Genomic DNA, 12,971 nt, shown 5'->3' with positions numbered 1-12,971 from the left:
ATAGCCCAGTACCATTCGCCAAGTAGGGCATGGATATTCTGGGACCTTATAAGCCTGCTACAGGCGGACGGAGGTATATCCTGGTTGCTGTCAACTACTTCACCAAATGGGTTGAAGCAGAGGCGGTCAAAGGCATTAAGACCAAAGATGTTATCTCCTTCATCTAGAGAAATGTCATCACTTGGTATGGGGTACCCATGTCTATGGTCTTTGACAATGGTCCTCAATTTAAGACGCCTGCTCTCAAGTGCTGGTTGGGAGACCAAAGGATCTCTCACTGTTTTTCATCAGTCGGCCGTCCCCAGGCAAATGGCCAGGTTGAAGCCTTCAACATGTTAATCTCTGATGGCATCTAAAAGAAAATTGAAAGAGCTGGCGGCCTATGGGATTACGAGCTACCACATGTTCTTTGGGCCATCAGGACAACTGAAATAGGGGCGACTGGTGAAACTCCATTTCTCATGGTTTATGGGGCAGAAGTAGTTTTTCCTATTGAGCACTATGAGCCGACTCTTTGAGTTATGTTATATGATGAGGAGGCTAACTGGGAGGCCATGCGGCTAGCACTAGACTCACTTCCAGAATGCAGGGGCAATGCTGCCTTGCGCCATGAGATCTACCGTCGGAGAATGACGAGAGCCTATAATAAAAGAGTGCACAAGCGGCCCCAGAAGTGGGGGACTTTGTGTTGCAAAAATTGGAGGCAACCGGTAGGGCCAATAAGCAGGGAAAGCTGACTCCCAATTGGGAAGGCCCCTACCGGATCTATGAAGAAGTACGAGGCGGCACATTCCGCCTGGAAACATCACACGACCGGCAGCTAGCCCAAACTTGGAATGTAGATAACTTGAAAAAGTACTACTTCTGAGACTTGTAAATGTTTTGTAAATGAAAGCTCATTAATAAAAAGTTGCAATTTATTTTCAATACTTTGTACGCTTCCTCCCAAAAGGGAGGGACGCCTGCCTAATAAGCAGACGACCATTTTATTATTTTCCTACTACTCCAACATAAGTAGAAATAAGCTAAATCTAGCAAACTTAGCAGCTATGTGTTGTTCCACTCAGAACAAATGAGGCCTATGGCCTGACGATCAAAATGAGGCTTATGGCCGGATATTTTTAATTTATAAAATAATACGTCTGTCCCTAACTTGAGCAGGTGTCCGGCGACATCCATTTGGGTGAATTCGTCGTAGAGAGCATCTCCCATTTGGGTGGCACATTGCTTATAAACAAAAACAAACGGCCTTACCGGTTGTCCATAAAGACAAGCTCTTAGTCGTTTGCATTGATCAAATGAAACAAGGATAACAAAGACTACCGACTGTTTACAAAACAAGCGATAGTCTATAATATCTGAGTCAGGTAACCGCCTGCTGATTGGTCAGGGGCAACTCAATCGGCTAAATTTGAGGATATAAGCTAAGTTCAACTCTTAGCAGCTAAATTGTAAAACAAGCTAAGTCCAACACTTAGCAGCTAAGCATGCGAAGCAATCAAGCGGCCTTTTTCCGTTTGCTTCCTTTATACATTTTAAAACCAAGTGACAAAGACTGATTTAACCCTAAGGGTTACCTCACAGTCGTTCAACCTGAAAAACCTAAAATGGAACCTAAAAGGCTTGAATAAAACCGCCTGTCTTATTGACAACAGTCGGTATCCGGCCACTATTCCTACTCAAGATGGTGAAACTAAGATAGTTGAAGCTAACACCCGCAACATAACAAGTAGCTGTTTTCTTGATTAGATATTCCGTTTGACACCTGTTATTTTCCAGATATCATACGAACGACATATTTGAAATATAGACGGCTATTTCACCAAATGCCACTGAGCAATTTTGCGAAATTCACCAAATGCCACTAACAAATAGCAGATTGACACCCTATGCCATTAATGAGGTCTGGACGTTAGTTGACTGTCAGTGTCCGTTAGTTGACCGTTAATTGGCCCCACCACTTTCCACGTGTCACCTTCTGATCAATTCGTTTTTTTAAAAAAATATTTTCTTACAAAAATAAAAAAAATTCAAAAAATTAAAAAAAAACAGAAAACCCTTGAAACCACCCCAGCCACCACCATTTCAACCACCCTCTCCTTACCGCCGAACCCCAAAACCCTACTGCCGGCAACCTGCACCCTCACCGACAGGCGCGCCGGCGGCTGCTGAAGCAACCCTCCCCCCTCCCCTCCTCTTTCGCTATTTTGCTTGGACTTCAATGGGAATAATCCCATGTTTCACACCCACACCAACCATGCGCCATTATCATCGTTCATCATGAAGTTGATCAAGATCAACGGCCCAAAACCATCAATCCATGCGCACGCACCAAAATTCATCATCGTCACCGAAGCATGCAGTGCCTAAATGGTGTATTAGTGGGTTCGTCACCACGAATCTCGAGAGCACGACATGAGCGCACCATCCGGGTTTCAATCGGGATTCAAAATTGAAGATGTTCTTTGCTAAATTGCTGCAATTAAATCCCAGAATTGTAGTAATTGGTTGCCGAATTGTTGTTTGCAGTAGGTGAACTGGTGATTGCGGGCTGTAGAGGTGCGATTGGTGGCGGGTGGTGAATTGCGGTGGCTGAACTGGTGGCTGTTTGTTGATGTTATTGTTGCAAGTTGTTGTTGACATGAACGAAGAGGAGGGGAAAGGGAGGGGGGTTGCCGGCACGCCTGCCGGTGCAGGTCCCGGCAGTAGAGTTTCTAGGACCGGCGGCATGGCTGGGATGGTGGCTGCTGGGGTGGTGGGTAGGGTTTGGGGTTTTCTGTTTTTCTTTTAAATTTTTTTTTGGATTTTTTTTTATAAAAAATTGTTTTTAAAAAACTGACCAATCAGATGGTGACACGTGGCAAATGGTGGGGTCAACTAACGGCCAACTAACGTCAAGATCTCATTAATGGCACGGGGTGTCAATGTGCTATCTGTCAGTGGTATTTGGTGTACTTAAAAAAGGCTTATGGCATTTGGTGAATTTCGCAATTGCTCAGTGGCATTTGGTGAAATAGCCGTAGAAAATAAGATAAGTATAAGAACTTGGCAGCTATGCATAGTTCGCCTTATGAACTATAAATGAGGTCAAGAGCTGGATCATGCTGAGCGTATAACTGTCTGTCCAATGGCCGATTGTCCGCCTGGTTTGGGGCAATCACCATAGTGATTAATTGACTTAGAAATCAGCCGTACTCTTTAAAATATCAAAAATTTTGAAGTCAATCCATCAACCTTTAAAAACCATGTGCACAGCCGCCCTGGGGCAAAAACATTCGGTATACCAAAACAATTAGCATATTGAAAAGTATTCAAAGCATTCATATAAAAAGGCAAGTTATTCTTAACAAAATTTATAAAATGTAAAAATTCAAAGTAGAGTGCAAATTGGAAAATCTGACAAAACTGCCGGATGATTCATATTAATAGTCGGCCAGAAGACCGACAAAAATGTTAAAATTATCAATAAACCCCAATCTGTTGGTCGGGTAATGATACATGGTAGGTGGTCGCACACCTAACAAAAATAATACCTAACCAGACCTCCTAATTATGTAGCAGGGTAAGTTAGGGTCGATCCCACAGAGACTATGTTTCACATAAATTATCTAGACTCAAGTAATTACCAAGCAAGAATCAATCAATGATAGAATAACTAAGAGCTAAAGTTTGGAAAACTAGAATAATTCAACGAATATAATAAATCAAATAGCTAAAACATCTAAGATCAAGTATCACTGCAATTACGATCGATGCAATTATATATCTACCCCTAACATACAATTCCAATTAACACGGGGAAAAGCAAACCCTAACCAATACCAAGGACCTTTCTCAAGTATCAATGGCTTCCCTAACCCACAATCAAGCCTATTCTCATGGTATCATGCAAATTAGAGACATTTAATACTTTACTTCACTTCCCAATTATCAATTCAACTACTCTCGTGATGAATTTCAAACCCTAAATTAATTTACTCAAATCCGTTAAAACCTAACTCTCGTTGTGATTGAAACTATGGAATAATAACAATACTGATTATCTCTAACCTAGTATTGGCATAATCACAATTAATTTAGCATAACAATTGCAATAGTTATTAGAGAATTTAAAGAATTAATTCATGCATCAATCACAATTGGGCTACCCTAGATCTTGGAATAAGAAAAATACTCACACATATTGAAAGAAAAAATAACAATAATAAATATAGAAAACATGATTAAGCAATAAGAGATGAAAAAAAAATACCAAATCTTGAAATAAATGGAGAATGTCAAAGTAGAACTTGAATCTTGAATTACAAAGCAATGTAAAAATAATAGAGAAAACTAGGTCTAATAATAAAAACTAGATGCTAATAAAAATACTCAATCATGAAATAATATAAAGTCTAGAGTATTTATACTCCGAAAAAGATAAGAAAACGCAACAAAAATATATCGCGCAGTCTTCATAAGAGGCACGGACGTGCCTCACATCGAGTGTTAAACTTCAAGTCTTCAGGAATCCAGGAACAGACGTGCCTATATTAGGCACGGACGTGCCTCATATGCAGATTCAAAGGTAGCAGCAGGCACGGACGTGCCTCTTAGAGACACGGACGTGTCTCACTTCGAACACAACTTCTTCAACTTCTGAGATTCAAGCACGGACGTACCTCGGCTGGGCATGGGCGTGCCTCACTCCAAAAGGGCCCAAATGACTCGTTCTTTGACCAATGAGCTTCGTGAAGGTCCGTGGGCCTCGGTTTAGCCTCATGACTTCATAAAATCTCCAAATTAGCTCCGTTAATCCTGAAATACATCAAAAACAACGAAACAACCCATAAAAGTATCGAATCATCAAAACTAAACCAAATTAAGCCAAAATAAACTAAAATACTAGGCTAAACTAATAAAAATAACTAGAAATAAGCTAACAATTATGCACAAAACACGGCTTATCAAACTCCCTCAAGCTAAACTAATGCTTGTCCTCAAGCATTTGACCACGAATCACAAAGGAGGAACAAGATAACTTCTCAAATCATCATAATGTGTATCATTTGAAATCAAGAGAGGAAAGCAAAAATTAGAGTTAATGTGTATAAAACCACCATAAACCTCTCACACTTGGAATTGACAAACATCTTACCACACATCTCCCCATACCAACTCACACAAACATGAATAACTCTCACTTTAGTTGTGAAAAATAAAAACAATAATCGCTCATGTGTTCACGGGGTGAAATATGATATCACTCAACCTAAGCATAGAATGCATGTCAACTTCAAATGAATTGTCCTCGTGAGACTTGAAATGTGACTTTCTCCACTCTTAAAGATTGATGCAATTACGAAAATCATGAAATCCAAAAAGGGTAGGCTTGGAAAATGAAGGGTTGGACGACGTTATTTGGGAATGTGGTGCTCAAAATATAAAAAATCATAATCCCACTACACATTCAAATATCGGGTTCAAGCCAACCTTATTTCCTCCAACTTCATATAATATAAGCATAGCCCCCTTTTTTCCTCTTTTTTTTTTTTTTTTTCCTATTATAAACTTGAAAAAAGAAGGGATTTATAAAAATTTAGGATTTAGGAAGACTTCTATAACTCCTCTTTACTTTGAGGTATGAGTATATGAAAATTCAAAAACACTTTTTCTTTTCTCTTCTTCCTTCCTTCCTTCTTTCTTTTCCCCTTTTATTTTTCTATTTTTTTTTTAATTTTATTTTGAAATCACTCATAGGACTTAAAAAAGTGTAATACTCCTTCAAAAGAAACCTAGAAAAATGGCTCTGTGGCTTTAAACGTAGGGTATCAAGAAAAGGGAAAAACACGGCTCAAAATGGCTCAACCTACGAGTGAATGTAAGAATAAAAAAAATAAAATTTATGTGGGCCTAAAATGTTGAGGCTCTATTTTCTACAAAGGAAATTTCAATCACTTTTCCGCAACATGCATCATTCAAGTCTCAAATAGTCAAAGAGCAAAACCAATAATTCAACTATATGAAGGACAACTAATCACACATGAAAAAGTATGACTGAGATAGAATGAAATCAGTCAAATATGGCTCAAAGATCTCACCAGGTATGCAAACTATTCACATAAGTAGAGCGGGGAGACCATCCTAGCCACAAACCTACTCAATTCCAAGCAAATTGGTAAATGGGTTTTCGAAAACTCTTTTCACAAAGCACACATGTATGATCATTATCATAGAAGCATAAGCGTGTAATGGCATATCAAAGACACTAATAAGAAAGAAAAACTGACCAAACATTTAAAAAAAAAAACTAATATATACATGGTGAAAAATGAACCCTCCCCCAAGCTAAACCATACATTGTCCTCAATGTATGCATAAACCAGTGGAAAGTGGACAAGAGGAGAGGGAAACAGGTCTACTGATTGGGAGGGGGAGAATCATACCTCGGGCTGGAGCTAGGACCACCCTGAAAATGCTGACGCATCATGCCCCCAATATCATAGAACTCAAACTAAAAGGCGGCGATCTGGTCTCTCAAATCACCAAAGGTTGTCGCCATGCTGTCATGGGACATCGATAGGTTTGTGACCGCCCTTTGAGTGTCACTGACATCTCTCCTCAGCTCACCCATGTCATGCATAACGTTGGTCAAATCAGTCCTCATGGAGGCAACCTGCTCCTCCAAGGTAGGTGGGGCTTGCGGCCCTGGCTCGGGGATATCCTCTTCCATATGTCCTTGGCCCTCCCCCACGGGTAATGGAACAGCCTCTAGATGTTGAGGGGGCCAAATGAAATTAGGGGGGATGATCCAGGTATCCTTTCCAGCGACCGGTGGAATCCCTTCCCGTGGGAGAAATGCATAAGGTACGGGCCGGGGTAATGTGGGTCGACCTACAAGCCATTCGTAGCCTTGACCATAACGTTGTCTCCTCACCCAATTCATTTTTTGCAGCCCATGAAAGTTCAGCAGGGTGGGGTCGGCTACCTTATACTCGTCCAAATTTGCAAAATCAGCAATATAACCACTAACAAGCAAGGTAAGCATACCCCCAATAGCAATATCCCCACTCCCCATGTCTACATGAAATAGATGGTTAATAAACCATGCCCCAGGGTTAATCACCTCCTCATGTTCAGAAGGGTTGGGGTGGTCTAGCAAATGCCACAAAAAAATAGAGTCCCTTAGCCGAGCAAACTCCCCCTGTGTTCGATCTAGCAAATAGGGTCCATGAGAAGAGTCTACAGATAAGACGAATGGTTGGGTGGATAATACAGGTGGATTTCGAGTGGCTAGGATCGTAGTTATCTATCCCGGTTAGGTTCCGCCACGTATCGAGATCATTATATCCATCTAACCTATCGTAGTTGGGTCTACCTAACTGTCCGTATGTAGGGAAACCTAGCAATACATTGACTTCCATCACCATAAGGGTGTGGCGCTCTCCAAAACAATTAAATGAGATATCCCTAGGTGTGAATCCATCTGATCTACGGCGGGCGGCTAAGGTCGACAGGAACTCGTATGTGATGTTAGAATATGTGGAGGCGTGTTTCGTGAGGAATCCATTCCACCCCAAACGGCTAAAAATCCTAGGGATTTCATTACCCATCCCCAAAGTTGCAATGGCCTCTTGGTCATAAAACCTAGTGGGGATAATGGATCGTGTTCGGATTCTTTAAAAGGTTTTCATGTTTTCTTCATTGTTTCCGAAGTTTATTCCTTAGGTTTCTATTGGAGGGAGTTGGGCGGTTGGTTGTGGTGGGCGTTGGTTTCTTAGACCCGATGTGGATGTGTTCCTTGGGCGATTTCGTCTAGGGTTAGAAGAAGAAGCCATGATTCACAACACCACAACAAAATTTGTAATTCAACCACAAAAGTAGGGACTTCACAATTTTCCACAGTATTCAACAAGATTCAATAATGACTCCACAACTATACTATCACCAATGTTCAACCACAATCATCCAATAGAAAAATAGGCAAAGCTCAATCACAAACAACTTACTCAAGCAATTTTATGAAGAATTTTTTACAAATTAAGCATGAAAAACTTAGAGAGAAAAAGTGTATGGAGAGAGTATACCCAAGGTGTGGTGGGTGTCAAATACCCGCAAATGATCAACTATTGCAACTTGAAACACCGTACAAAGGTATCTTAGTCACCCAATTGCTTCAAAATCCAAGGTGTGGAAACCCCCAATTTGATTTCAAAACCTAGGGTTTAAGTAAATTTTTTTTTTTAGGATAATGGGGTTTAATTGTGGTTTTGATGACAATGGTGTGTGTAGGTGGAGTAGAAAGGATGAAAAAGTGAAGAACTTAGTGAAGTTGAGAGTGGGCAATGGGGGAAATTGAAGGATTTGGAGAATTTAGAGCTTGAGGGGAGAAGGGGGATGCGTAGAGAAGAAGGAGAAGGGGAATGAATGGGCACGGGCACGAGCACGAGCGTGCTTTCTTAGCTTATTACCAGGAAGGCACGGACTTGCCCCTACAAGGCAGAGTCTTCACTTCGCTTCTTCAGTATGAGGCACGGACATGCCTCTTTTAGGCACGACGTGCCTATTAAGTAGACTGCAGTTCATTTTTTTTTTTTTGCATTAAGAGAGAAAAATAAAAAGGAAATAAATAAATAAAAATGAAAACATAAATAGAAAAATCTACAAATAAAAATAAAAAGGCAAAAGAATCAAGTAAAAGATCGAGAATGGGTTGCCTCCCATTTAGCGCTTGTTTATAAGGTTTTTAGCTTGACCGTAGTAATACTCAGCCTGGGTCACCACACAAAGAAGGAACTCCGCGATGTTTCCCATGAAAATATTTGCTTTCAAGTGACTCCTTCATTTTATAATTGACCTGCCTTGTATCCGAACTTACCTTCATGTAACCAAACACATCATTGGGTGGGATTTTATCCTCGTTTCTCAAGAAATTTCTGTCAAATACATACTTATCAACTAAAGGGTTAGTAGCATCGATTCTTAAGCAAGTACCACCATCAAATATAGAATTATGTTCATTAAAGAGCTTAAACATGACTTGTTTATCCTGGGCCCTAATGGTCACTTGTCCTTTAGGAACATCTATTAGGGCTTGACTTGTGGCAAGAAATGGAAGACCAAATATAATCGGGATCTGATGATCTTCTTGCATATCCATGACGACAAAATCAACAGGAAAAACAAGTTCACCAACCGTAACTATTAAATCTTCAACCACACCCTTAGGGAGTCTAGAGGTCCTATCAGCCATTTGAAGAGAAATAGGGGAAGGTTTAAGTCCTTGAAAACCTAAATTCTCATACAGTGAATAAGGCATTAAATTAACACTAGCACCTAAATCGCACAAAACCTTGTCGAAATTTTTTTCGTTTATCGTACAGGGAATAATGAAACTACCAGGGTCATGCAGCTTAGGTGGTAGGTTATCATATAAGAGAGTAGGGTCTTTCTTATTTACTACTTCCTTATCCTCATGTTGATATTTGATATTCTTCACAAAATTCGCAAATTGAGGAATTAGAATTAAAAGATCGGAAAAAGGAGTAGAGGCGTGTACCTTCTGAAGAGCTTCGCAGTATTTCCCAAAATGTCTATCGAGCACGACCCTTGATAACCTTTGCGGGAAGGGCATCGGTTCCTCATAAGCCGGTGGAGCAACATATTTGGGACCTTGAGCATCTTTACCCTTTTCATCTTTTCTAGACTCCACGCTGCACACTTTCTCATCTATTTGCCTCGGAGATGATTCATCTCTTCTCAAGAAAACTGCATTGCATTATTCTTTTTGGACTTTCGCTTGATCATGAAGATTTGATAAACGACTCACCTGTTGTGAGAGTTGACTTATTTGGGTTTCCATGAGCTTACTCTGGGCTTGCAACTGTTGGATGGAGCTACCTTGTTTTTGTATGGCACTATTGGTTGTGGTAATGAAGCTCTCCATCATCAACTCAAGGCTAGATTTTTGGGGAAGTAGTTGCGTTGGTTGTTGGTTCATAGGTGGTCTTTGTTGGAAGTCGGGTGGTGAGTTGTAGTTGTTGGGTCGAGGCGATAGTGGTGGATTCTGCTGTGCTTGGGTGTTCTTATAAGAGAACTTGGGATGGTGTTTCCAGACTTCATTGTAGGAATTGGAGTAGGGGTCATAGGGATTTTTGGGATTTGAGGAGTATAAAGCATTGGCTTGTTCAATAGACATCTCACTCATGTTCTGCGGGCAATCAGGTGCGATGTGGCCCTACACATTACACATTTGACAAACCTCCTGGGGGCTAGTTAAAGTTTCAGCTTGGAGCTTATCAAACCTGCTTGATAGTGCCTGCACAGAACTGGCTAACATAGTCAAAGCATCTACATCAAGCTTACCTCCTTTTTTCACATTCTGGCGACCTCCTGGATGATAATTATCATTGGCCGCCATCTTCTCAATCAGCTCCTTTGCCTCAGTTGGGTTCTTTGTCAAGAGAGAACCCCCTGATGCAGCATCAATGTAAATTCGGAACTCATAGGTTAGGCCATTATGTAAGCGCTTAAATCTCCTCCATGCTTCATAGAGGGACTCATCATCTGACTGCCTGAAGGTAGATAGTTCGTTTCTTAGCCTTGCAGTCTTTTCCTGTCCCAAGAACTTGACCAGGAAAGCTTTCACTAGCTTGTCCCATGTATCAAACGAGTCAGTGCCTTCATCTCTCAACCATTCTTTCGCCCTATCTTGTAGTGAAAAAGGGAAAAGGCGAAGTCTGATAGCATCATCTGTAACACCATTCATTTTCATAGTATCACATTTCTCCAAGAAACTATCAATATGACTTACTGGGCAATCATGTGGTGTGCCTGCAAATAAACCATTAGAGATGAATTGAATGAAATGTGGTTTCAATTTGAAGTGCTGAGCAGTGACAGGTGGCCTGACAATGCTAGAGAGGAGTCCGGTTGTCGTATCAGGGATACCAAACTCCAAAAGAGACTTCATTCCTTGGTCTACCATGTTTCTATTATTTTGATTCCTCCTTCTTCTTCTACCTCCTTATCTCCTTGCAGTTGCTTCGATTTCAGAATCAAAAGGTATTAAATCGTCTGATCCTTAACCTCGTGTTTCCATGCAACAAGGAACTAAAAGCAGAGTATCAAAAACACAAGAGACAATATCCGAAGCAACGAATAAAGCTTAGCAAAAACGAATCACAAATAATCAGAAGAAACCGTTAGTCCCCGGCAACGGCGCCAAAATTTGGTAGGTGGTCGCACACCTAACAAAAATAATACCTAACTAGACCTCCTAATTATGTAGCAAGGTAAGTCAGGGTCGATCCCACATAGACTATGGTTCACCTAAATTATCTAAACTCAAGAAATTACCAAGCAAGAATCAATCAATGATAGAATAACTAAAAGCTAAAGTTTGGAATACTAGAATAATTCAACGAATATAATAAATCAAATAGCTAAAACATCTAAGATCAAGTATCACCGCAATTACGATCGATGAAATTATATATCTACCCCTAATATACAATTCCAATTAACACGGGGAAAAGCAAACCCTAAGCAATACCAAGGACCTCTCTCGAGTATCAATGGCTTCCTTAACCCACAATCAAGCCTATTCTCATGGTATCATGCAAATTAGAGACATTAAACACTTTACTTCACTTCCCAATCATCAATTCAACTACTCTCGTGATGAATTTCAAACCCTAAATTAATTTACTCAATTCCATTAAAACCCAACTCTCGTTGTGATTGAAACTATGGAATAATAACAATACCGATTATCTCTAACCTAGTATTGGCATAATCACAATTAATTTAGCATAACAATTGCAATAGTTATTAGAGAATTTAAAGAATTAATTCATGCATCAATCACAATTGGGCTACCCTAGATCCTGGAATAAGAAAACTACTCACGCATATTGAAAGAAACAATAACAATAATAATTATAGAAAACATGATTAAGAAATAAGTGATGAAAAGAAAATACCAAATCTTGAAATAAATGGAGAATGTCAAAGTAGAACTTGAATCTTGAATTACAAAGCAATGTAAAAATAATAGAGAAAACTAGGTCTAATAATAAAAACTAGATGCTAATAAAAATACTCAATCACGAAATAATATAAAGTCTAGAGTATTTATACTCAGAAAAAGATAAGAAAACGCAACAAAAATATATCGCGCAGTCTTCCCAAGAGGCACGGACATGCCTAAAAGAGGCACGGACGTGCCTCACATCGAGTGTTAAACTTCAAGTCTTCAGGAATCCAGGAACGAACGTGCCTATATTGGGCACGGACGTGCCTCATATGCAGATTCGAAGGTAGCAGCAGGCACGGACATGCCTCTTAGAGACACGGACGTGTCTCACTTCGAACACAACTTCTTCAACTTCTGAGATTCAGGCACGGACGTGCCTCGGCTGGTCATGGGCGTGCCTCACTCCAAAAGGGCCCAAATGACTCGTTCTTCGACCAATGAGCTTCGTGAAGGTTTGTGGGCCTCGGTTTAGCCTTATGACTTCATAAAATCTCCAAATTAGCTCCGTTAATCCTGAAATACATCAAAAACAACGAAATTACCCATAAAACCATCGATCATCAAAACTAAACCAAATTAAGCCAAAATGAACTAAAATACTAGGCTAAACTAATAAAAACAACTAGAAATAAGCTAACAATTATGCACAAAACATGGCTTATCAATACAAAGCAAGCGGCACGTAGGTCGAAGAAAGTTGATATGAAAACAGGGAAACCTTAAGCAATAAGAGGGGGTTGTTCAGCATCCAGCAGCCGTATCCTTTTGGTCCCCAGCCGGCTGCTGTTTTTTTCATTATCCTCCCCTTCCTCCTGTTATTCCTGGTCCGACCCCCCGGATGTGGAATCAAATGACTTGACCTCCTCCTCTTTTCCAACTTGGCCTTGGCCCATGATCTTGTCATTATACTCTTTAGTAGAGGCGGCAAACTGATTCTTCTAGCCCTCATAGCTGA

The sequence above is a fragment of the Chenopodium quinoa genome, unplaced genomic scaffold, assembly GCF_001683475.1.
Source record: "Chenopodium quinoa cultivar QQ74 unplaced genomic scaffold, ASM168347v1, whole genome shotgun sequence".
In the NCBI taxonomy this organism is placed as follows: domain Eukaryota; kingdom Viridiplantae; phylum Streptophyta; class Magnoliopsida; order Caryophyllales; family Amaranthaceae; genus Chenopodium; species Chenopodium quinoa.
Note: the sequence above shows the minus strand (reverse complement) of the source record.